Raw genomic sequence first — 26122 nt, 5'->3', positions numbered from 1 at the left:
GTGATATACATTGTATAGAAATTGGGCGAACTATAAATAGGTCTGGGGTGGTACTAAGGCTATGATGCTGTTGGGGGATGATTGTATAACGCAGCTATATAGCTATAGCTTTTGGAAAACACATGCACTCTACCTGATTCCCAGGGGCTATCCAGCATGGTATCCAGGAAATGATGATGGTGAACAGCTACAGTTACGGCAAGGGGAAAACAACCCCCACAAGTTCTAGTTTTTCCAGTGATAGTAATATCCCTTATTGTCTTACAAAGAATGATGAGATGAAGGACGCTCAGGATTTGATGATGGATCGAGAGGTCGGTAAAGCTCTGCGAGAACATGGAAAAACTCTCTTTTGACAGTGAGCCACCACTCACTGTGACGGTTATGAGCAAGTCTGTTGGAGCTTTCATTGAAAACATTAAGAAGCATATACCCATAACTGCAGCTAATCTGGAAATGGCTATATGGGACGACGCTATGGTTCTGGAGCAGCCACTGGTCGTGGAGCCGGGGTGACTATCTGCAGCTGAAGTGGGCTATGAAGACATTGGATAAAAATCTATGGATTTGCAGAAAGATGCAGTTATGATGAGAGAGAGTGCTCCCCCCCGGGACCTCAGGATAAACGGGGCCCATGTGGACCAGATATCGGACGGCATGTTAACCGGTGGGTATATTGTAAGGTGAATGTTTGTATTTTGTAGGGTGTGAGAATTAGCTGTAGTTAAAACAATGCATATCTGTTTCGTTTACAGTCTCTAACCAATGAAGTGGATGGCGGTGAGGAGAGGCAAGCTGTAGCAGAGACTATCAATATTGATTGTGTTTGCTGTTAAAACCAAATTGAAAACCCAGAGGATTGTGATAATAGCCTATGTAAGGAATGTGTTTTTCTAATGGTGACCGATAGCGTTAAAGACAGTGCAGCCACATTGTCTGTGACCTGGATTGATATCCTGGCTACTCAGGGTTTTATAGCCATAGTGGTGAAAATGTGTTTAAAACAACACTTTCACAGATGGTGTTGCGGACATAAAATTGATGATCCGGACAGGAAGCTCATGAATGTATGGAAATACCTTACACAGATAATTTGATATGTAAAATATGTCACATTTTGAGTACTAAACACCTTGTAGATATGATGCGACTAATACAGCTGCTAAAAAGGCTAAGAGTTGGGAACTGGGCAGAACAATTTGTATCTAAAACATTGTGGGCTATACAATCAGCAAATAAACCCCTTTTGTAAATGAAGCAGTTTAGACTGATGTGTGTTAGAAACATTATTGAGAAAACAGTTTTCAAATGGAGGGATAAAGTATATCAAAGGCAGCATGGTAGAGCAATGTGTGAGTATTTGAGAATTTAGAAGTTTTCATATGCATTCGCGTTTATGTGCAGGAAATGAAAAATGAACGCCTGCCACTGGATGTGTACAACAATTATTGCTGGATTTACTTAAAGAGCATCTAAGTTCTAGGGAATGTGAGTGCATCAGACAAAAGGATGAGTGTTGGGGGAAGGAGAGGGCTAGGAAGGGATAGAGTTCCTAATGCGAGTGGGAGGAGCATGCCAAGTACAGGGGGAGTACTTGTTGAGGGCCTGGGAGGGCAGGGAAGAGTATTGGATTGTGCTTGCTTATTATGGGTAACCATGGATATTTGTGGGTGCCTAAAGATAGCCACGGTTATTTGTAGTACATTGCCACTGTAACCACAGTAATAGGAAAAAAAAATTTTTTTAAAAGGGAGAGTTAAAATAAATCTGAATAATATCCTAAAAATTTATTTTTACAACTACAGTGAGGTGGGGGGCCATATCTAGTAGCCCAGTAGTGTTTTAAAATATACAGTGGAAATGGCTAAAAACCATTCTCACTGTCCAGGACCGGTGGTCCTGGCTAACAGGCCCAAAAGACAAGTATAATGGCCTACAGTTCTGAGTTAAGCTGTTCATGACTTCCCACATCTGCTGAATTTCAAGGGTTGTGATGCGTTAAATCTGGTCAACTTAACTGCACTTTAACATTTTTGTCAGTGAATTTCCACTGCTTTGTTATACCTTTGGCCATGTCCACTGAATATGTTCCCGCAATGTGTTTCTTTTACACCCATTAGGTGTCCACTATACATGTCCTTGGGGCCCACTAGCCAGGGCCTTTGGCCATACCCCTGTATATTTTAAAATAAACACTACCAGGCCACTAGCCATGGCCATGTTTCTTTTGGCACTATACACTGTTCACACCATTCTTAATTAGCTTTTCATTTGTCAACGACTTTTTCCCAAAACTTCCATTTTGGGGGCTCTTGACAATCCCTTGGTTTCGAAAATTGCTTCCATATCCATCCAGCAAGTTAAACGTTTTTAGCCTCTCTGCTGCAAAGCACCAATATCGACATAAAGGGTTTAAGGCACAGAGGGCACCCCGTTCTCTATTGAATATTTAAAAAAATTACTGGATGGAATTACCCCAGGCCATTCAAGGAAGTTAAGTCAACACGCTGTGCCCAAATGGTTTCTTATTAGGTGCAAATCTGATAAGCGGTTTTCACGCTGCACCTGTTCAGAAACTGCACTTTCTCTCTATGTTTATTTATTTATTTAATTGTTTTTAATACCATGCCTAATACCATGCCTGAGCTCGGTTTCTAAGCGTGGAATCGGGATTCAAACCTCTGTTGCTCTACGTGGTCTTGCTTCCAAGATCAGGACATTGCCTCTCTGACATCCTCCATTCACAAGTATAGCACATGTTAAAATGAATGCGAGAAGGATGAAAACTGCCTTTTTATTGTTTTCTTAACAACGTTTTCATTTTCTACTGAATCATTCCCAAAATATTGAGTTTAGTTGGGCTCTTGATAAACTGCTCGTTTCTAAAATCGCATCCAAATCATTCCAGAAAGTCAAAGGTTATTAGCTTCTCTCAGCCTCTCTGCTGCAAAGCACCAATACCAATATAAAGGTTGTAAGGTGCAGGTGGCACCCGGTTCTCTGTCAAATATTTTAGAAACTACTGGATGGATTTACCCCAGACCAGTCAAGGACATTAAGTCAAAACTTTTTGCCCAAATTGTTTATTATTTGGTCCAAATCTGTCAAGCGGTTATCACACTGCGGCTGTTCAGAAACGGCACTTTCTCTCTATGGGAAAATGAATGTGCCAAGGCTGAAAACAGCGTCTATATGTTTGCAGATAACATTTTCATTTTCTAACGAATCATTCCCAAAATTTTGAGTTCTGTTTGGCTCTTGATAAACTGCTTGTTTGGAAAATCGCATCTAAATCCATGCAGCAAGTCAAGGGTTATTAGCCTCTCTCAGCCTTTCTGCTGCAAAACACCAGTATCGATATAAAGGTTTTAAGGCACAGATGGCACCTTGTTTTCTGTAGAATATTTTAAAAACTACTGGGTGGATTTACCCCAGACCAGTCAAGGAAATGAAGTCAATGATTTGTGCCCAAATTGTTTCTTATTTGGTCCAAATCTGTCAAGTGAAACATTTTATCCAAATCCATCCAGCAAAGAAAATGTTATTAGCCTCGCTCAGTTTCTCTACTGTAAACAGCACCAAAACCAGGTTTTAAGGCACAGGGAGCAACCCATTCTCTGTCAAATATGTTAAAAGCTACTGGATTTATTTACCCCAAAGCAGTCAAGAAACTTAAGTCAACGCTTAGTGCCCAAGTTGTTTTTTATTTTGGTCCAAATCTGCCCAGTAGTGTTTGTGTTACTGCTGTTCAGAAACTGCACTTTTTCTCTATGGGAAAATGAATGGGCAAAAAACTGGAAAACTGTGGTGTTTCGTTTTTTTAATACATTTTTCATTTGAGAAACTGCCTGTTTTGAAGATTTCGTCCAAATCCATCCAGAAAGTCAAAAGTTATTCGCATTTTGGATATAAATGTCTCCTTTTTCATTTCTGAAAATGCTGTCAGCCTCTCTTCTGCAAAGCGACATGGGAGATATAACTATGATTTTGGAAGAAGGGGACACCCCCTTCTCCATCAAATATATAAAAAATGACTGGACTCAATAACCCCAGAACTCCCCGAAAACCAAGTCAGTGCTTTGTGCCCAAGTTGTTTCATACCTGTTCCAATTCCATCCTGGGGTTTTCATTGTGCACTCAAGCAAACATCTAACTTTTTCCTCTATTAGAAAATGAATGGGGACTGGGCTGAAACTGCGTTTTTCTGTTTTCTTAATAACTTTTTCAGTTTTTAACAGATGTGTCCCAACATTGTCAGTATGGGGGGGTTGGAGGGGCAGGTGTAGGGCAGAAGTACAATTGTGCTTACAAAATTTCAGCCAGATGCATCGTATGAGTCAAAGGTTATTAGACATTCATTTTTAGCCTTTTCCTATGGTACTTGATACTCAACTCACGGGTTACAAAACATGCTCCCACACTCCTACTGTTAAAAAAGTGCATATGTTCAGAAGTTTATTTATTCAGAAAGATAATTACACAGTGGCAGAGCATTGACATTGTCCCTCCACCCCGACTCCATTATGACTTGCATTCCACCCACACACCGGAGCTTCATCAGGCAAATATTCACTGTGATAAAAAAGCGCAAAGTATTTCAAAAGACTCAGGAATTCACTGCATCTGACCTGCAGCAGACGTAGCTCTGAAATCAGAAATCAGAAATCAGAAAAAAGACAAGCTCAAAAGTGTGACAGCCAATATTGGGGTAATTTTTTAACCAGAGCTGGTAAAATATCCATGTAATGTGCAGACCAGGGAATAGTTTAAATGGTCAAGTCTCTGTAAGCAAATGAAACCCCCACTGAATGTCTGAGCTGACAAACAATACAAACTAATGGTGTTTCAAAGCGCATAGTGCAAAGAGAATGCACTGATTGTGAAACACACGTGTGCCACCAATCAAATGCCATTGTGCAGGAGCAGCAAAACAAGAACAAGAGAGGAATACAATGACAACATAAGCTACAGTATATTGCAAGTGGTCAGACCAGCCAAAAAACAGCAATATTCAATTAGCCTGTCATTCTGCCAAAAACATGCATTTCACTGTCAACAATATGACCAGCTGGGTGTAAAGTGCCAAAGTGTGTTATCATTCTCGATCAAATTGACACCATTTCAAAGTGCAATTCCATTTTCTGATATGTTCAGGAATGACTGCTATCCCTAAAAGGGACATCAGGTCAGGGTTACTGTCAGGTTTCTCTGAAAATGTTCAGCCAAGGGATTTGTCAAATCCTTATTTCGAATGGCTCTAAAATGCTGTAAAATCCAAATCTTCTAAGGACGAAGAGTTGATCCAATATAAGCAAGACAATCATATAGACTACAAAATGTGTGTTCACATGTTATTTCATGATGTATCTGCCACACCTTAGAGTCTTGATAGCTACATTGACGAGTAGCCAAATCACACACCTTGCATTTGAACATTTATAAAGAAAAAAAGGTATTTTTTACATGTGACCCAGTCACCACTAGTATCTTGTTTCAGAGTTATGCTAGGAGCTATGAAATCTCTAAGAGATGATGCTTTAGAGAAGGTAAGTGGAGATGAGTGGCAATAACTCCAGACATGTGTTTATCACTCTTCAAGACCAATGTTTACCCAAGATCTTTCTAATATGCAAAGCCTCAGAGTTATACTTTGTGATGTCATCTTTGATGTCCTGGGTGTTAGTGTTAGCAGTGCATGGTGGTGGAGCAAGTTATGGTTGCTTAGCTTACCATAACTGGCACATTTCTCAGGGTTTTAGGTTTTACCTGTAACCATAACATCCCTTTAAAAAAGTTTTTTCACTGAATTTCATAGGTTTTTATTAGTGCAACTTAACCATAATGTCTCTTTAACAAAGGTCTTTCACTGAATGTATGTATATATATATACATATATATATATTCAGTGAAAAAACTTTGTTAAATACCAGCAAATTCGAAAGATATTAACAAAGTGTTTAGGCCAGTTCTCGTGCTCCTGCACATTGCTCAAAAGACTCCAGAGCAAACTTCAATTGCCTTTGTACCATATGAGCCCCGCTCGTTCACACGGGGTGATCAACACATGGATTTTTATTTTCAAAGATAGCACCGGGAAGCAGCGTTCCAGAGTTGTCAGATTGGCACAACCCCCACGCTCCACTCCCCTAAGCCTCCGATTCCCACTTCATCCGTGATGGGAAATAGATGCAAAAAAATGAAACACGAAGATCAGATCACTTTCGATTTTGAGAATGTAGGTTGTACCGTGTTGCTCCAGATACTGTGTGATCGGTAAATAGTGCAGGTGCACTTCCAGATTCAGGCTCAGAGTCAGCCTGTGGCGCAGCAAGTGATGGTGGGCGCCAAAGTGTTGATGCAGGTTTCGTGTCAACCTGTGGTGATGCAGATTCAGTGGGCAAAGTTGGGGCACACTTAGCCCTTTCTCCTTTTTAGCAATCTTCTCAGGCTTTATCTCAGGCTCAGGCAGAATTTGCGGCAGAGGACTGGCAATGATGTTCTTTGAGTCGGAGGCAGCTGTATCTTCCTTGTCGTCTGGATCAGGCAGTTCTTTCAACGGCGATGGAATTATCTTAGTGTGAGTGGCATGTATCCATGCCTTCCGACCATCCACATGGACTGCCGTTTGTGTTGCCAGGAGAAGCTGATAGGGCCCACGCCATCTTGGTGCAAGCAATGATTTCCTTTCACAGTTTTTAATGAGGATCCAGTTTCCCGGCTGCAGACAATGCCCCGGGCCAGTATATCTGACAATAAGAGCCTCCTGAACCTGCTGATGAATCAAACGAAGCTTCTGTATTAAAAGTTTACAATATGTACCTAGCACAGGATATTCAACTTCACTCAAACGCCTCGGCTGCGGTGCACACCAAACATTAGCAGGTCTCCCCATCACAATCTCGTATGGGGAGAGTCCAGGTCCTTGCTTGCACAGATGTGCGGATGCACAATAAAGCTAAAGGCAATGCATCTGTCCATTTCAGCTTGCTTCCTGCACATTTTTTGCTAATCTTGTTTTTTAGTAAGCCGTTCTAGCTCTCAACAAGCCCAGCACTCATCATGTGCCTGGCGCAATGGAATCATTTATCAATCTGAAGGCCTGCACAAATCTGTAATATCACAGTGGCAACAAAATGCGGGCCGTTATCTGACCATATGACCCGTGGCAGGCCGAATCGGGAAAAGTATTCTTTTAACATTACTTTAGCAGTGCTCATGGCTGTGCAGTCCTTCAGTGGATATGCTTCCACCCATTTACTGAACGCATACACTACCACCAGGATGTATTTTAGGTTCTGACATCTTTCCATTTCTATGAAATCAAAATGAATCACCTCAAAGGGCATAGAGGGGGGGCCAAAACTATCTGTTGGAGTAGCTGTTTCTTTTCCAATATTGTGTTGCAGACATGTTATACAATTCTGAACTAGTCTTTTCGCATTTTTTCTTATGTGCGTGTTCTGCCATACTGTAGCCAAATGCTGAACAATTTTTTTCGCACAGATGTGCATGGGACTGTGGGCCATGGTGACCATTGCAGTTATGTAGGAGTTGGGCAGCATCCATTTTCTACTCTCCTTGTCCACCCAGCAACCTTCCAAGTCTAATTCTGCAGAGCCCTTAGCCCACCCGTTTATTTCATCAGCAGTTACATCCGCCTGCATTTCTTTGACTGTAGCAATCCCATTCTCTGTCATGCAGGGCACTTCTTCTGACCGCACTACCAACATTTTTGTGCCAAAATCAGTGGCAGTTTGTTTTGCAATTGTGTCTGCAAATGGTTTCCTTCTCCCACCATATATGTTATTTTCTTATGCGCTTCACATTTCATTATTGCCAGTCGCTTCGGACACGTAAGTGCAGACAGCATTCGCGCAATCAAAGGGCCATGTTGGGTTCTGGTTCTATGTGATGTCAGGAAACCCCTCTCAGCCCAGAGTCGGCACCACCCCAAATGCATACTGACTGTCAGTAAATATATGTACATTTAGATTTTCGGAAATTTCACATGCTCTTGTCAATGCTATTATCTCTGCTGCCTGCGCTGAATTGTATGGGATCCTTTTGCTCTCTACTATATTCTTTAGTGTTGTGATGGCATAGGCAGCAGTTGACGTGCCATCAGGAAATTTAAAACAGGAACCGTCACAAAACAGTTCTCCATCTGGCTCTTTTTGTGGGGTGTCTGTTAAGTCAATTCTTCCCTTCGTTTCTTCTTCAGTAACCATTAAACAATCATGGGGAGGTGATTCATTCTCACCTATTTCTTCACGGGGAAGGGGCATTAATTCTGCAGGATTCAAAGCGCAACACCTCTGAATTTGAATATGTGGTGCAAACAGGACAATTTCATATCTAATCAATCTAGCTGATGTGAGGTGTTGCGTCTGCGTTCTGTTTAAGAGAACGTCTATTGTGTGTGGCACCATTAAAATTAAGGTGTGCCCCAACACCATCCATTCGGTTTGTTTCACTGACACGGCAGCTGCAGCAACAGCTCGCAAACAACGCGGCAAAGCGCATGCTACAGGGTTCAGCGCGGAAGAAAAATAACCGCATGGTCTATTTCTTCCTCCTTGTTCCTGTGTCAAAACAGCCAAGGCGCAGGCTTCATTTTCATGCACAAATAATTTGAACACTTTTTCATAATTTGGTTTGCCCAAAACTGGAACTGAACACAAAGCAAATTTGAGCAAATCAAATGCATTCTGACATTCCTCACTCCATGGCAAAGGCAAAGCAACATACTTCTTTGTCAATGCCACCATTGGCTTTACAATCATCGAAAAATTTGCTATCCATTGGCGGCAATAGGAAGTCATGCCTATTATGGCTCTGACTCCTTTCTGTCTTTTTGGAATAGGCATACCAGAGATACTTTCTATCCTTTCTGGTGTCAGTCTTCTTCCCTCTTTCGAAAGTAGGTACCCAAAATAGGCCACCTGCTTTCGACAATACTGGAATTTTTTTAGTTCTAGCATGTCTAGTTGTTCTTTTAATGCTCTGCTATAAATACTTGGGCTCTCAGTGTAACTTTGTGGGATTTGTGTGAATGTGAATGAACGCCCTCCTAGTGTGAAAGAAAATAGGTATCTGCTATCTTGGTGTACTGGAATGCTAAAAAATGCATTCTTAAAATCGACTACACTAAAATATGAAGCCAAAGCTGGAATCATTGTCAAAATGGTAGTGACATCTGGGACCAACGGAAACTGGGGATCAACTGCTTTATTCAACGCGCAGAAATCAATTATGAAACAGAATGGTATTTCATTACCTTCTTTCTTATAAACTGGAAGAATGGGACTGTTACAAGTGCTACCAGTAATCTCTTCAATCACGTTTCTTTTAACCAAATCTGAGACAATACATTTTAATGCTTTTTCACCTTCACCCAAAATGTTATATTGTGGAATACATGGTAATGTTACTCCCTCTTTCAAAACAATTCTCGCTCGCTCTATTTTCAAACAAACAACATCATTATCATTCATTGCCCATATGCAAGTTGGTACCTTACTTAACTCTGTTGGCAGGGGTTTGGACAGTGGTATATTTTGTGGTGATATTGTCAAAAACACTCCATCAGGAGAACAATGAATAACCACACATAGTTTCTTTAACAAGTTTAAACCTAATAGATTCTCACCACAATTTTGCATCAACAAGAACGGGCAAGACTCAGTGAATGGTCCTAGTGTTATTGGTACCGAGTGGGACACAGGACTAATTACTGGGGTGTCTGCGAACCCTACTGAAACATTCTTTTGCCCTGACAGTGGTATTTCTGGAACCAAGTGGTGGTCTATTGAGCACTTCTGTGCACCTGTGTCCACGAGAAAAATGTGCTCCTTATTCCCAACTTTAATTTCTACGTAGGGTCCTTTCTGGTCAACGGGAATAGACACTGGTTCCGACCCCTATCTTGGCCTGTCCTAGCGGAACAATACATCATCTGATGTGTAATCACCAGAATAGTATGTATTTGATTGAGTATCGAAAACATTCCCGTCCCCACCTCCATTATGCTGATTCTGATTTTGGTTCTGATTATGGTTGATAATTCCTTGATTGTTCTGATTTTGCTGTGTACTATTATTTCTATTCTGCCCCTGTGCTCCCGGGCGACCTATGTTCTGTCTTCTCTGGCCATTCCCATTCCTATTTTGCAAATGTGGATACTGTGATCGCCAATGACCCTCTTCCTTACAGTATGCACATTGATTTAGTCCTAGTGGACCTCCATGCATTTTCGAATAATTTCCTCTCCCTTGTGCATTTACTCTACCTCTATTATGACATCTACCTGTTGTAGTAACACCCTTGTTTTTAGATTCACTCTGTCTTTTACTTCTTTTTTCTTTTTCTCTATTCACTCTATTTTCTTAATACTGGGCCATGTGTAATACCTCACTCTGTGACTTTGCTTGCCATGCACTTTCAGATGTCATTATCAAATTTTGGATCGGATGTAACAATCATCTTACATATTTGTCAACAAATAGTCTTTTCCCGGGCTCAATGCTTAAATCCTGTCCACTGTAATCTGTATATACTTCTTCAAATCTGTTAATATAGTCCGTAGCCAACTCATCTTTGCCTTGCATGCATGCAGTTAGTTTGTCCCATACAATTCTCTTTTCTGGAACTATAACCTTCAATTTCTGTATTATTCCTGTTGGTAACGCTGACATATTTGATGATGGCTTTTCGCCTGCTTTTCTGTCCGCATCCTCTTTTATTAAATTCTCCCACGTATCCCCAAAACTATCCTGATCATCTGCTTTCCTTATTTGTTTCCATATTTCTGCTGGGAGAATTACTGGGAATAATAGGTCAATATCGTTCATACTAAAAATGGACGATTTCAAATAGGACTCAATTTCTTTAAAGAATCCCGCCGGATTTTTTCTCAAATCAGGGATTGTTTGTTTTATATTATTCACCTCTTATCTGGAGAAAGGAACATGTACATATTGTGCTGTATAATGTGCTTCTGTTACCTGTGCTGGTAGTCCATTAATACCAGGAATTTCTACTTTTGGCACAAAAGTGGGTGGAACCTCCCTCATGGGAAATATCACACTCGCTCTTCCTTCTCCCTCTCTCATATGCAGCACTATTCCTAAATCAAGGGATAAGGCAGTCTCTCCTGTATCTCGTGAAAATTCTCTCTTATACACTTCCATTATTTCAGGTGGACAACTCTGCTTATTATCTACATATTTGTCTTGTAAATATTCAACCTTTACCTGTATTGCCTTCCTTTGCATTCCTAATGTATATCGATCAAATGTTTCATGCACCTCCATTGTAGGGATGCTAGCATCTGTAATCCATCTAAGCACCTCTCGTGTGCATATTTTCATTTCTTCACTAGCCTGTTTTGACAGTGGCAAAAATTGCCGTTGTACATATGGTACCGCCTCTTGTCTCCCTCTTCTTACCTCTTTGTTCTGAAACCCAGGCACGGAAAACATTTCTGAATACAATTCATCAAGTTCATTTTTAAACTCAAAAAGCCTGTCCATATGCTCCTTCATCTCTGAATCACTTTCTCTTATACGCGCAAAGGCATTCAAGACCCGCAAATTCTGCGGCGGCACCATACCAATTAATTGCTTCCATCTTTCCATAAGATATTCCCCCATGCTTTCCAACAATACCTGTTTTTCACTGAGCTTCCTATAATCGTACATAGACCCTAGCGTCGAGGCCTCATCATTTCCTTCGATATATATTTCTGCCTGTTCTTTCAACTCCTTCCTCCTCTCCTTGCTCACCGCACTACGGGTTATTCTACCATACACACTTTGTAGAGGCCCCGCTCCTCCTATACTGTCTTCTCTGATTACTGTGGATTTAAGCTCAGTAGGTGGAGGGGGGAGTTAGATCACGTGTAGAGGAGGGGCTGGTGCAGGTGGAACAACTGGAAGGGGGAGTGGTAGCTGAAGCTGTAATGGAGGCTGAGTAGCGGGGATGGGCTGGGGCTGAAGCTGAACAATGGGCACTGGTGCAATTATGTCAGTCTTACTTTTGGAACGTTCTTGGCTCTTCTCATTTAAATTCTTATTGATTAATTCATCTGATGCATGCAATTCTTGTTGAGGATATATTTTATCTATTACCATTTGGAGACTTCTGTCTGCTTTTCTAATTTGCTCACCCCATTCTTTTTCTTCCTGTTCTAGCACTCTATCTGCATTAGATGTGTGCCTATGTGCATGTTTCTCTCTACTTCTCAAGCGGAGGATAGCTTCCTTCCTCCAGTCTCTAATGACATCAAATGTCACAGGGCGTGCTTTCTTGCAAAGCAATACTGATTCCAAATGATCTATACGCGCCATCTCATAACTCCCATATTTAGGTCATTGCAAATCTTCTATGTGTCTGGTTTGCCTATGCCAAATTTCACAAAACATTTTTGCCCCTATTCCATACTTCATATACATCTCATACGCTGGCGACCTTACGGGTGGCGCAGCCTGGCCAGTTTCCAAAGATTGTCTACCGCAGTGGAAAAATCCCACTTAACAGGAAGACAATTTCCCAGGCATGTTTGTTCTTATTTGTACCTTACCCTGGGCATTTGATCTTGCAAGAGCAACTCTCAACCAATATCAGGACTATTAGAATCGGGGCACGACTCACCTGATCAATCAATTCATCTCTCAAGAAGATGCAATTCCTCTGTATACTGACACAACCAAGGATCGTCATGTCCGCGTATCTGGCTCAATCTGCCTCGTTTCAGGACCCTCACCTTCTTGCTCTCTGGCCAGACATGTCGATCAGGGATCGGTTGTGTACATATCTGCAAAGGAGTCTCTCATCACTTTCACAGGGGCGCCTCGAACACCTCTCGATCCCGGCTCGACTGCCTCGTCCTCGATTCGTTTTTTCTGCCTTCTTCAAATTACAACGTACATGATGGAGCAAATGGGGGAGGGTCCCTATTCGGGCGCCATCTTTTGACGGGCCCCTGGGGGACCCTGGTGCATGGACACAAGGCACAATCGCCACACACAAACTGATACACCACACACAAGGTTCAGTTCCCAAAATCTAGGGTTTATTGCAAAGCAAATAGTCTCAGTCGAGCGACCAGATCTCAAGTCCCGCAACGTGTGTTACCCAGACCTCGTGGGACGCAAGAGAGCAAACATTTTACATCAGTTACATATATACAAAAAGACCATCATATTATCAGTAGTGACACATCCAAAACCGGCCATAATGTATCTTCTTTAGCAAGGATTCGGTGATTGATAATTATGACGAATATGACACCCTTAAAGACATGTATTCAGCAACAGTTGCAATCTGCGAAGGTGCAGACACTATTCTTTGTTACCGAGAACATAGTGCTCTTGTTCTGAAAGCAAGCTGTGTTCGTAGGAAGGACACATTCCAAGCCTTACTATCTCTTGGTTTATATTTGTGAGCTAGAGGTCAGCTCGATCTAAAGGGACCCAGGAAAGGGGGGCCGTGAAAGAGAGTATAATTGAAGCCATTAACTGTTTATTTCTACAGTTTCTGCTGTTCCAGCGAGACTAGCTGGCACCTGCTTGGTGATTAAATGCCTTTCTGCTTACTTCCAAGGACTTGTGAGGGAGCAAAACAGTGTATTGCTGTCTGGGATCTCAGGGCTAGTCTCTCAGCATGTAACTTGTGGCCTTGCTCTGTGCATGAGCAGAACAAAATAGAATTCACTTTTAGTAATGCATTAGAACAGAAGCAAGGAAAAGCAAAATTGCAAAATGGCAAATTCTATTGTTACAAAATAGACGCTCTATGGTTATGCTGACGATTCTATACTGACGATGTTAGACATACGATGCTGTTGGTTTTTCGGCCAACATAATATATCGTCTATGATATGGTAGGGTATTTTCTAAACTAACAGTGTGATGAGCTACATACTTGATTATGCAATGTATTGCTCCAAAGAACATTTCAATGCAGTGTTGTTTCTAGAACGGGAACCTACTCATATAGAAACATAGGCATTGGCTGCAGCATACACCATAGAGATGTAATATTTCACATTTTCCCATGTTGGATAGTAAAACGGTGAATGCTTCTGTATCACACTTTTGCACACTGTGAAACATATACTAAGTAGGTAATAATGCATCACTTACTACATGCTTGTACTACGACACACAAAACATTAAAAGACCACAATGTATACAAATAGGGGGCTTATACAGGGAGAGTAAAGTAAGTAAACAAGAGGCAGTATCATGAGCCACTGTGTATAACCAACATGATTATCTTTACGCATAGAAATGATTGCTGTGTTTCAGACCTGCTTCTTCCCCACTGCATGTGCATCATAATATGCAATTGAATTCTAAAGAAAGTACTGTAAGAACATGTGAGAATAGCAATGTCTACAAATGTAATACCTTTTGAATTTTAAGTTTTTGACTGTCTGTGAATAAACTCACCTGGCCTAGATATGTCAGTGAACAAAAAAAGAAGGGGCTAGACATGTGATGTCATCAGTTATGTCATCAATCATATCTGTGATGTCATCTTTGATGTTATGGGTGTTATTCTTAGCAGTGCACGGTGGTGGCGCGCGTTATGGTTGCTTAGCTTACCATAACTGGCGAATTTCAGGGGTTTTTGGTTTTACTTGGAACCATAGCATCCCTTTAACAACGTTTTTTCCACTGAATTTCATAGGTTTTTAGTAGCACAACATAACCACAACGTCCCCTTAACAAAGTTTTTTCACTGAATTTCATAGCTTTTTAGTAGTGCAACTTAACCATAATGTCTACGAACATCTGACTTCATTGCAGACCTTCCGGAGAGTGCCACATGACCAAATGCTGGCGCGCACCATGATGACGTGTCCGAGAACCCGTACACACTTCACAATAAGATCTGTGCTTCGCGGACAGTTTGGAACTGCATTTTCTACTGATCTAGGAACTTTCAACTTCAAAATTTCCATTGCACAGCTCCAACACATATTCCTACTCATCCATTTGCAATTTAGAACACAGCACATATTTTTAGTAAAACTGCTATTTATCTTAAAATGGCATCAGCCAAGGCCATCCCTCCTCCCCAAGAGACACCACCACTGCTGTAATCAAGGAGCATGAGAAACACTGCCCCTACCTTAGAAATAACACACACACAACATTTCCCCTGTCCACCTGCCCCTCCATATTACTGTTTGGTGCCTCTTCCCTCATTTCCCTCCCCACCTTTCGTTATAAGCTCTCCTGCCAAAAGAAATCCATCCAAAAACAAAATAAATGTTCCTTTACGAACCACCCTTCACAGTTAAAAAATAGAACTAAAACAAAAAACGCATATACTCCATCTACTTTATATTTGTCAGTAAAGTACATAGACTCAATAAGATTTTCCAACATTTCCATTTGCATTTTGTGTTATTCTAATGGGAATATTGGGGCGTTCATCCTCCATTCCAGGGACTAGAATGGTTGATACCGGCCCAGCAGCTGAACTTATCTGCCCAAGCGAAGCGAGGGTGGATAATGAGGTCTTTGGACCATGATCCCCCGTTCCAGCCCCTGAAATGGGGGATGAAGGCCATTAGCAGCCTAGGTTCCCAAAGCGGATTTTTCGCGTCCCGGTTTAGGAAGGAAAATCCTTTTCCAAAATGGCCACCATGGAAAGGGAAGGCGGGGGTTCCATACAGGGCCCCTCTTCACTTTCCATGGCAGCCTGCAGAAGGCAAAAAGAAAACCCTATGACCATATTACCACGAGCACATTTTTCTTCCCTTTCAAATCTATCCTAATTTCGAATAACTTTACCACAAAGCCACTCCCAGGTGGACATGGCCACTTTAATCCTATTTTTTGTCCCTTCTGGTCATGGCCAGTAGCCAGATTGTCCGGATAATGGCCTTATTCCATGAACCAGACATTTTGGCCACTGCCCATGGCCACAGGATACCCCTCAGTCACTAAAGCTATACTGCTATTTTTTAACTACATTATGACACTTGTCAAATTATAAAACACTGCCACATTTGTTAAACCATGCTTGTAGATCCTTACCAATGCGCCTTACGCAAATTTGCTGGAAATCCACCCACGTTTTATTTTTTCAAAAGTGTAAAATAAATGCACATACAATCGTCACATAAGCTACCCCCACTTCACAAAATCCATTCAGACTTAACGAAAACATTTATATCTAGATCTATAATTTTTTTTGCAAACCTTTGTGTACATTTCTCAAATGGCACCACTTGTATAAGCCTTTACATTATGTTGGGACCTCCACCTCTAATTTTGCTCCCTCTTGATAGAATCCCACAAACTTTGCAAAAACATTTATATGTTGACCTATTATCAGTTTGCCAAAAGAAGTGTCGATTCATCAAATGACACCTCATTTATAAGACTATACATTATTTTAGCACCCCCCCTCTAATTTTGGCCCCTTCTGCACAAAAACTTTGTAAACTCATTCGAAATCAGGTCAGACATATCCCATCCCATCCTCATCACCCCTCACCTCCCCAGAGATTATTTGATAAATTTGACAAGTGCAATGCTCAGAAAATATTCTTGTCCCGAGGGTTCGGGCATGTATTTTTATACATACGTTGATCTATCCCACAAACATTTCCAATGCACTTTACCTGACTTTTCCTCTTTTATAAACATGCAAAATCTGGCAGCAGGGCACGGCCATCTTGTGCTAATCTTATCCATTGCTGCATCGGCCTAATGTAAACTGCCCTGATGTCACTAAATCATATGCCCCGCCCCTGAGCATCACATCACCAAACCCAGTGATATTCTCCATCTTTCTCGATGACGCTCCTCGTCAGCGTAGCCAAATGCGCCCATAATCACCTACGTGACGTGACGCAGAACCCGAAAATCAACACATATCGACTCACAACACACCACGTCACAATTCAGAATTTTAAACCGTACTTTAAAAGAAATCAACAACACTGTACAATTTGTAAAGTACTTTAATTTCACAATAAACGCTCAGAGAACATCCAACTATTGCCATATTCAATCAAATTATTTGTTTCTTCGCTCGCGATCCAAAATGTTTATCGTGAGGCGCGCGTTGTTCTTTTTGCATACACAAGGTGTTTGTTTTCAGTAAAAGAAGCGCATGGGTCACACAGTGAAATCCAGTGCTTCTGCATCAACTTGTGGCTAGACCACCGTAAAGGATGTTATGTTGCTCCTAATCGCTAGTACAGCATAAGGGCATATCAGCCCTTGGTGATCGTACCAAAAAAGAGTCACTGTGATCCAGGAGTTCACAACTATGTTCAGCTGCCGGTTAAAAACCCATCAGTTGGCATCTGGAATCTATGACAATCACAGAATGGCAGAATCAACCTCTTTCGAAAACATAACAGAAATATGTCTTACTAGCCGATCTTTATTTCAATGTATCCATTGACTTATTAATTCGGCATAGAGTTTAAACTAATGATTAGCACAGACATGAAGCAACCTCAACAGACAGAAAACAATGTGGAAAGTGGTACACAATTCGAGATGGTCATACATGACATTTTAATGCGATATTAGCGTTGAACCTGGGGGAACCGAGTGGTGGCCTACATGTGCTTCGATGCCGTTAGAAAGACCACTACACACAAAGGTTGTACTTGCGTTTCATTGTAATATACCACACAGAACAAATGAATACAATGTAACCCAGAAGAAATGTTCAGATAATAATAAGTTAATGCTCGTTCGGTTATACAATTGTCGAAAATCAAACTTACATTATATTCACCATTCCCATTCTCTTGGCGTAACTCAGACTGTAACGCACATTGCGTTCGCACCTACGATTCTTCATAAACTGAATTTACATGTTCCGTAGCCTACTTTTGGAATGCATAACCTTATCATATCTTCATTATTACAAACCTCCTTTCAATCAATTCCTTACAGAATGGTCCCTTTCTCTCAAGGTCAAAAAACAATGGAACCTTATACTGTGTGTCCGATGCGTGGGCTTCCTTACCTCACAAGCAAAAATTCAAAGCTGGTGACCTTCACTCAGAATCAAAATACATTCTTACTTTGCAACAACTTGCCTCACCGCATTCATGAGAACTGTTATTCTGATCCGCGTCCATCAAGCACTGCAGGTGGCTGCCTGAGGTGCCAGGCTCTAGGGGGCACCAGTCTAACTCCATTATTATTTTAATTACATTTTAACACAGACATGAATAGCCCTTTATTTGCTGCGCACTGGGTGTAGCACCAACCCATCAATTCATAAACATCAAGCGTTTTAATTAAGAGTGTAAAATAACCTGAAATGACTTCTATTTAATATTAATAAATATCGGGCAACCAATATAAACAATATAGAAGAACGGGCATTCGGAATGTAGTATTACTCTGTAATACCACAAGGTAATGTTGGGGTTGCAGACTGCTGAAGCAACAATCTATGTTTACAAGTCCCGAATTCCATGATTATACATCTCCATCCCTTCAATGCCAAAATGCAATCTCTTTCACCTGTACTTTAGGCACATATTGTGGAACACCTCCAAATGTACTGTGTAACTTTCGTGACAAAAAAATACCCGTCTTTGGCTTCTTGCAGCCATATCTCATCCCATTCTCATCACCCCTTACCTCCCCAGAGATTATTTGATAAGTTTGACAAGTGCAATGTTGTGTTTTTTTATTTGTTTTTACTGCGATATCCACAGACACCAAACACGGATCCAAGATGTCGGGCGCATCGAAACAATCCGACACACCTCACGCTTCATCCCAACCAATCAACAAACACGTCCCATGTCCGCGGACATGACGCAAGCCGATCAGCCAATCGGTGTCCTGTCCGCGGAGCGAACAGGGAAGTGTGTCCGCGGAGCGGACTTAGATATCACTAATTTTTTGTGACGTACTTTGTGGTCATTTTAAAAAAAACTACTGGGGAATTTTCACCAAATTTACAAAAGCACGCTTTTGGGATCAAGCTGTTGCTCCTGCCTCAAATTTGGTGAAAATCCGTCTGGCGGTTTGGGCTGTAGGCGTGAGTAAAGTTTTTTCCCCATTCAGTCTATGGGAAAAAATGTGTTTTGGGACCCACCCTATAACTTTGCCCCCCCTGGATCAAACTTTGCAAAGAAATTCAGAGGGGGCCATATACTTTTGCAAAGTTTGACGAGGATTCGTCCAGGGAGAGCAAAGTTATTAACCACCCAAAAAGTGCTCTTCCTATGGGATTAGCAACTTAACCATAACTACACAGCCACCTGTGTATATATATATATATATATATATATATATATATATATATATATATATATATATATGTATATATATATATATATATATATATATATATATATATATATATGTATATATATGAAGAGCTCAATATCATATATCTTCCACTCCACCACCCATTCCAGGCCCTCTTTCATCCACAAAATAACCCCAAATAAATGTTCTAAACTCCTTTTCCTCACTGCACTTCCCACGCACAAAGACCATGATACGCTCATCCAATTTGGCCAACATTTCAAAAATGATGATGCACCTCACATTTCCAAACATCCAGTGAGTGTGTGCCTATCTACAAAGTTAGGTGACCATTTGTCGAAAGACATCAAAGTTATAAGCTGCCCAAAAAGTACTCTTTCTATAGGTTCAGCAACTTTACCAATATTATTATCACCATTCATTATATAAACATCCCTGCCTCACCCTATCATCACTTTATATAAATTCTCAGATTTATGTTTCTCGTTCTAATACTCCAGCACTTTGATAAATACATTTATTTTTTATATTTTAAATATCTTTATATTATTCTGTAATGCATTCCTTCTTTTTAACCCCAATTAATAGTCTGCATACTACATGACAATTGGGGGGGTCCGGTACAAAATAGAGTATCTGCACACATCCCACTTTGTCTGCAGATGTCTGGTCTTAAATAATGCACTTTCAATTATTCCACAGACAGCACATCCATTACCGGACATTCATGTGCATACACTTGGTGTCTCCCACTCAACACTCCACTCATATCCCCAGATGTCAGCATATAACCATGACCGTGCAGCGTGACGGAGTATCCAAAGACAGTGTCCATCAACACGGACAGTTTGAAACTGCATTTTCAGCAAATCTACAACATTTTTCATTTTCAGAGTGTACCTCTCCAGAGCTCCTAGACCCATTCTTACTTGATCAGTCAACTTTGTACAACTTTCCAAGGCCTGCTTTCAGCTCTGTGTTCCTTGGACAGTTCATCTAAAGGGACCCAACCACTACTTTTAATCATGTGTAATCTGGTCCACTAGTAGACAGAATCTTCCAGGAGAGCTACTTCGAACAGACATCCAGACGTTTGACAATGGCATCTCTCAAGGCCATCCCTCATTCCCAGGGGCCATCACCACCACCACAACCACAAGTGAAAGGCCTTGACCAGGCAACAGGTGTGGTGATGTGGACGGGGATAACGAGGAACAAGAAGAGTAGGTCGAGGAAGTGCCTACCTCCAGAGACTGGATAGAGTCACAGGTGTGGCGTTTTTACCACTGTTGGGGAGTACCAAAGGCTCAGGCTGTGCAGGTGAAATGCATTCAGTGCAAAGTTTTACTTACTCATGAACAACCTGAGCAGTACTCCTTCGGCACCACCTCCATGCGCCACCACACCAAATCCAACCACATAGGTGCTCTGAGAAAAGTCTGTTCCTTTGTCACAGAGAAGCAGTTAACTTCCTCTACGCCATATTCTTCAACTACTTCTGTGGAGCAGGGGATCCCGCCAGCTCCCTCAAAGGACATACAGGAGACTGTCGATCCTTACCTTTCAAAGGTCACAGTTCTCTCTATATACTGTGACAAAGTGCTCTTCAGGGGGCAACAGTTTTAAAGTGCTTTTGAAGCCGCAGTCAAGGGACATGATAAACACTGCTACCGTATCTGTGGTTGCTACCACTTCCCTCCATGCCCTCCCTTCCCTCCCCCACTTTACCTCCTCACCCCTGCAACAAAAATAACAAAATCTAAAAGAAAACACAAAAGCCAGAAAGAGAAAAACATGTTTCCTTTTGAAGCCACCTTTCAAAGTTAAAAAATAGAACTAAAAAACAAAATCAGAGGACCTTTTACAGCCTGTAAGGTTACACAGACACTATTTTAGTGTGCACAGACACCAGAAAAAGAGCAGGGGAATTAAAATAAGTTTACTTGTTTTTCGTTCAAAAATGGTGGCTCTTAAAATAACCTTTTTCTTTTTACTTTCTGACTTCTATATATTGTTGGATTATTTGTTTTTTTTTAAGTAGAAAATGTTCTACTAAATTTCATTATTTTTTCTAATTTTTCAGTTTGACCTTTTTGTTTACTAAAAGTACTAAAAATACTTCAATCCATATTTTATATGTCCACAGAAACGGTTTTTGATGCATTTTGAACATTTTCAAGAAAAATCTGATTGCAAATGCACTCCATCTCTTCAAAAAATGTTGATAATATGAAACTTGATATTTTCACTCTGAAACAATGTCATTCCAACATCCTGCAAAAAAGCACATACAACTTTGTCTACATTGCGCCTTGCTTTCTCAATTGGGAGACAAAATGAATTCAAAGACGTCCACATTTGTCTTCCAGCTATACGAGAGAAAGCAATCTTCAAATGTGGAAACAGTTCCACTAAACTATGAAAATGTATCCTTCATTAAAAACTTTAATAGAATTCCAATTACATAGTCCGAACTATTGCCACCACAGTGAACTACAATGATGTCTGGATGCTTCAAAGTAACCATATGTTGTGGTTGAGTTCCTGAACACGAGTGAGCGTGTGTGTGTGGAATGCGAGCGTGAGGTATATGTCAGTGTTGACATTCTGAGTGCGACTGTTAGCAGTTAAGGGAAGATCTGTGAGGGGTGCAGCTGCCTGGGTGGTGGAGTGCCAGCCTCTTACCTATGACACCAGTGCCCTGCATGGCACTCACTGCTTGTTGGACAATAAAGGCACGGAAACTCACCACATGTGATCTTCATCTTTGTTCCTGTCTATGTGCTGTCTCTGACCCCAAAATACTGGCGATGAGCAACAACCTGCTGTGGGGGGTGCAGATAAGGAGAGTCTTCCCCCCACATTTCCGCTACCCAGGGCGTCTCCCATGTGGCAGTACTGGCCGTGACAAAGTAGGAGCTGGCTAAGAGAAGAGTCCTGTTTACATTCACTGGTTAGTAATGCAAAGAGAAGATCCCGTGACTACTGCCCGCTCTGAGAATGAAATTAAGAGAGTTCTTGTAATGCCATCCATAAGTTGCCTCTCTTGGTTGTGAGTTAGTTTACTGCTCGTGGCAGACATCAGCAGTGCAGGGAGCTCTGCCCCCTACGGGGTCAGCCTGTGAATCATGATGTTGAATCCAGTTGGACCAATTGGTGGCTGAATTCCCCTCAAGCCAAACACTCACAATGAGAATACCTGCGACCGCAACCGCCATATTCCAGGTTACAAAGGTGATCATAAGAGGAACGGAGGTAGAGCCAGGAACAGCAACATGAACAATGCATCTCCTGACCAAGATGACTTTTGCAAAGGCAGTGGGAAGCGACAACGCAATGATATGCATGTCCAGCAAGGGTATTTTGAGAAGTCATGCAGTTTGTGTGATGAATGCCACAAAGTACATCAACTGTCAGCAGAAGAGAGATAGTTTGCGGAGTACATGGGGTGATGCCTCATTTGCGGCACATATTTGGAAATTACCAATGAGGATTACTTAAGAGCCCTAGATGAACTGGACTCCGAATTTGTAGCACTATTCAGGACACTGCACACTGTTGGAGATTATGAGTGTGTATAAGTAACTAGTTATCAGGATTTTCACCCCAATCAGACAGGAATTCACGTTCCTCACCTGATTCGTCCTGACTTGACGAGGGTTCCTTTTTTCGTCCTTTCTTCTTCTGTTTTGAAGGCTTCTTTTTCTCGAAGAGAAATGGCCAGTCTTGAAGGGAAGCCACTTTGTCTGCCGAGGAGTACCGGCAGACTAGTGGCCCCTTCTCCGAGACAGCCAATAAGGGGAAAAGCCTGTGTTGTAGAAAAACCCTTGGTAGTCTTTGGCATGGTAAGAATCCAAACCGGAAGTCCTGGTAAGATATGCATGGTCTGGAGTGAGGGATCTCTGAGTCCAGGTAAGATATGAGTGGTCCTGAGGTGACGGATAGCTTGTCCTCTTACGTATTGATGTAGGATGGGAGACCAGCATAGAGCACAGGGGTACAAGGAGACAGTGGATGCCAGAACAAGACAGGTGCAGAATGCGCAGAGCCCCAGAGAAGCCAAGGGAGACCCTGCAAAGGGAGAATAGCAGAGATACCAGGAGAAGCCCAGAGCACCGGCTGAGGAGCCGGAGAGCACATGAAAACCCAGAGGGGGCAAGCACAACGCGGGAAGGAGACAGCACAGCCTGGGATCCCCGGTAAAAGCATGGCAGCAAGCTTAGGGAGAAGGAGCAGGAAGGACGTTTCAGGAGCGCGGGGCACCAAAACTAGTGTGCAACTCATAAGGAATCCAAGTGGGTTGCAACACATAGATACAGAGGAACTAATCCACTTTTTTGGACGTGGCGGCGGCCATGATGAAAAATCGCTAGACTGCTACTGCACGTTAAGCCGAAACATGACATGCCGTTTAATGGCAGGACCTCCATTTCACTCAGATTTGCCACAGTCTACCATGCGTGATAATAGTGCATTAGCAGTGTGCATGAGGAAAAGTATAACCACTGTTAACATTGCACACAGTTTGATGTCAGATAGAGTCATCTCTTGCAGTTCAGTGATGTGTACTTTGAGGGTACGCTTGTTTAGCAATTTGGGGTATAAAATGCTTGTTAGCATTTGAGTTGCCCGTTGTGGCTATGCTACGTGCCATCTCTGATCCCAACACCATACTCTCACAAAACAGGAGCAATTCCACCCACTTTATTTCTATTTGGTACAACATTAGTGTATGAAACACTGCTCTTGTATTGACATTACATAATCATCGGGTCATTGGGAGAAAAAAATCTGTACTGGATAAAAAAAACTGATTACAGTTACATGAGTGTAAGGGTGATAGTATGTTTGTTTGAAGTACGTTGTGCATAAGGGAATGCTTGAAGTAGTTAGATACTTGTTGGCATGTTGTAACTACATTAGAGGTTAGAAAATGTTTTTTTGTATAAGAATTGAGATTGCGTATTTGAAGTGCTTTGGTAATGAAGGGGGTTTTTCAAGTAGTTAGATTCCTGCTGGTGTTTTCTAACTAGATTAACTTTCAAACGTGCTGTTGTAGTATTATGGATGTAGTTAGATACCTGCTGGCATATTCTAACTGTTAATTGTGCTATAGTTTAGTGACTAAATATGGTTGCAGGAATAATAAGTAGGCATTTCTTAAATTTGCTGGTTACCTATGTTTTGGAGTAACAGAGGTAAGTTAACCAACTTTTCATGGACTTAATGGAATGTTTTTATTGTTGTGTCAAAATGAAAGTACTGGTTACTTTCGCGACTATTGTTGTTTTCTTCAAAATAAAATGTTTCCACCATTTTTGCAAAAAGAAAGAAATGTTTTGCGTTTCTTGTAGATGCGTGTGTTTAAGTTCCTCATTTTGCGTTAGATAACCTTAAGATGTTGGTGATGACAGGGTATGTTTAGCAACGCTGCCTACTAACGTCATTGAAATAGGTGGAGCTCATTTTGAACGTACAGCGATGTTAACATTATGGGCAGGCTAACGTAATCAGTGACTCAAGGGCTTTTGAAGTTAGGGTGACATAATCTAAAAGAATCTATCTACTTTATTCAGAAATGTAAAACAGATGTAGCATATAAGATTATTGTTGTTAGTTCTATTTTTTTACTGTGAAAGGTGGTTCCAAAAGGAACTTTTTTTGTGTAGTTTTGAAATGTATACATTTTTTATCAGGAGAGGTCAGAAAGTCTGGTGGGTGGGAAATGAGAGAAGAGGCACCAACCAGAAATATGTAGGGGCAGGTGGACAGGGGAAGATGTTGTGCATGTGTAGGTGTAGTATCTAAGGTAGGGGACAGTGTTTCTCATGCTCTTTGATCACAGCTTCAAATGCACTTGGAAATTGCTTCCCCCTGAAGATTGGTGTGTTGCAGTATATACAGAGTACTGTTGTCTTGGAAAGATATGAATCAGTAGCCTCTTTTATCGCTTGCAAGGTAGCTGATGGGGTTTTGTATCCCATTGAAGTAGGCTGTGTAGTTACAGCATTGGTTGAGGAAGATGAGGTGGAGGAAGACAGGCTACATTTTCTTAAGAAATGAACAACCTTTCTTAGTGCATTGCAGTGGTTGGACTTTGTGTGACGGCGCATGGAGGTGGTCCCGTAGGGGTACTGTCCAGGTAGTCTGTGACTGAGTACAACATTGCACTCTCAGTGCATTTTACTTTAGTAGCTTTAGCCTTTGGTACATTCCCAACAGTGGTAAATAACTGCCACACCCATAATTCCATCTAGGTGCTAGAGGTAGGCACTTCATCACCTTCTTGGTCCTCTTCATTGTCTTTTGAAGTACTGAGCTTTTGTTTGGTGTGTAGGATCTCCAGCTGGTGGTGATGGTGGTGGCTCTTGGGGAGGAGGGATGGCAATAGCTGATGCCATTTTTAAGATAAATAGCAGTTTTGCTAATATTCTTTCAAGTATGTGCTCTGTACTAGATTGTTAATGGATAATGAGTAGGAATAGGTGTAAGAGCTGTGCAAGGGTAAATAGTGAGCTTGAGAGTTTCTAGATCAGTCCTGAACTGTCCACAAAGCACAGACCCAATCGTGAAGTGCAGACCCGTTCGCAGACACATCATCACGCCACGCAACCTCACTCTTTCACATGACACTAGTCGGAAAGTCTGCCATTACGTCGGAAGTTCACAGACATCAACAAATGCTAAGACGGTGGAAGAAGTTGCAAAAAGTGTATAAAAGTGTTACAAATTATGTTAGAAGGTGGGAAATGGCAACGTTTTACGGTTAAACTTTGTAAATTGGTCAGAAATGTTGATATATTGGGGAAAAAAAATGATTTTAGTAAGTTGTAGGAAATAAGCATGCA

At 41.4% G+C, this 26122-nt stretch overlaps 1 protein-coding gene across 3 annotated transcripts in view; it reads right to left on the bottom strand.

The window, feature by feature from the left end:
• GABRA2 (gamma-aminobutyric acid type A receptor subunit alpha2) overlaps nt 1-26122 on the bottom strand; it is a 686792-nt gene that overhangs the window by 407707 nt on the left and 252963 nt on the right. The gene's annotated exons all lie outside the window — the stretch shown is intronic.

The sequence above is a fragment of the Ambystoma mexicanum genome, chromosome 6q (assembly GCF_040938575.1).
Source record: "Ambystoma mexicanum isolate Mex_15411 chromosome 6q, UKY_AmexF1_1, whole genome shotgun sequence".
NCBI lineage: Eukaryota > Metazoa > Chordata > Amphibia > Caudata > Ambystomatidae > Ambystoma > Ambystoma mexicanum.
The sequence above is the reverse complement of the archived record's forward strand: the minus strand, read 5'-3'. Positions and strand labels throughout refer to the sequence as shown.